The following is a 1,671-nucleotide window of genomic DNA, read 5'->3' on the forward strand; positions in this document are numbered from 1 at the left end:
GCATGCCAGTCTCTCTTGGCTAAGAGTTGAGGAGAGACTGACTGCATCACTTCTTATTTTTATAAGAAACCTTAATGTGTTTAAAAATCCCAAATTGTTTACATAGTCAACTTACACACAGCTCTGACACACACACTTATCCCACCAGACATGCCACCAGGGGTCTTTTCATAGTCCCCAAATCCAGAACAAATTCAAGAAAACTTACAGCATTAGCTTTTGCAACAGCTAATGGGGATCCTAATAAAATACCAAATACTAATTGGAGTATTATGTCCCGAATTTACATTTACTATGGTACTTCTACACAAGAGTCCAGGTTGCTGGTAAGATCTCTCCCATATCAAACTATCCTTTGCCTTGGCCTACAGTGTAGAAGTCAGCTTTCCCCTTATACAGCAGTGCAATTTTGGTGACTTTCTTCTTGCATAAATAGGGCCCCACGGTGGAGGTGTCATAATACCCATAAAACCCAGAGGTCAAACAGGGAAACGGTTCCAATTGTTTTGCCACCATTCATTTTCCCATAGTGGATTGTAGAGTCACTTAAAATAAGGGCTGTGTTTCGTGTAGGTTTACCCTGGTGTGATGTTTTGATAACCATATAAATTTATCTTGGACAAGGTGACTTTTATCAATATATTTCGCTCTATTTACTCTCAGATTTTGAAAATGCTAATTAGCATCAAAGTAGACATCATGCAAGACTACAAATCCCTGCAATCTCCTGGACGTCATCTCTAGCTGACACCTTTGCTAACAGGTACTGTGTCAATTTAAAACTTGTACAAGACAGTTCACCGAATTGTCCATTTAAAGAAATGTAGCCAAGTTATTCATTGCTACATTTAGATAATATTAGCTAGTTAATCCAGTGTCTTACCTTTCCTCGATTCGGTAGTCTCGTCCAGATCATTATGGCATTTGTAGTTCTCCATGATAGTCACATTAACAGCTAATTAGCGTTTCATTTTTGGTTGATAAATACAGGCGAATATATTGATAAAAGTCACCTTGTCCTAGAGAGATTTACACGGTTATCAAAACGTCACGCCATGGTAAGCCTACACGAAACACAGCCCTTATTTTAAGTGTTTGTAAAATCCCCTACAGGAAAAATGAATGGTGAAAAAACGATTGGAACTGTAGTACTCTATAGGAGTAGGGGAGAGTTGGTTGTCACACTTTTTACTCTGGTGTGTATTTCTCAGTACCAGTACATCTTAGAAGACTATTTTCAATATTAAGAGAAAGACTAAGGTCTTGGGTTGAAATGGGGACCATTTTTATCCTCATATCTTATTCCAACCTGGAGTTATAAGCCATCAAACACACTCTGTCCAGTTGTGGCAGCCAGGTCTATCTCGGGGTTGGTATTCCTAACACAATTCAGCACTTTATGCCATGAGAATAACATATGACATGATGAGTACATTTCTGTGTATGTGTGTTTGTGTGGGTGTGTGACACAAAACATATCTGTGTGAGAGGCAATAAAGGGCAATAAAGCACAAGCACAAAAGATGTTGGGATGTATTATAATGTAATTGATAGTGACAACCAACGCTACATTCCATGTGACAACCCCGGTCTTCTCTAATTGGGACTGTTTACCGACTTACTTTTTAAAGATCGACTAGGCTTGAGAATTCAACGTTATAGACCGTAAAT

The sequence above is a fragment of the Salmo trutta genome, chromosome 5, assembly GCF_901001165.1.
Source record: "Salmo trutta chromosome 5, fSalTru1.1, whole genome shotgun sequence".
Taxonomy (NCBI): Eukaryota; Metazoa; Chordata; class Actinopteri; order Salmoniformes; family Salmonidae; genus Salmo; species Salmo trutta.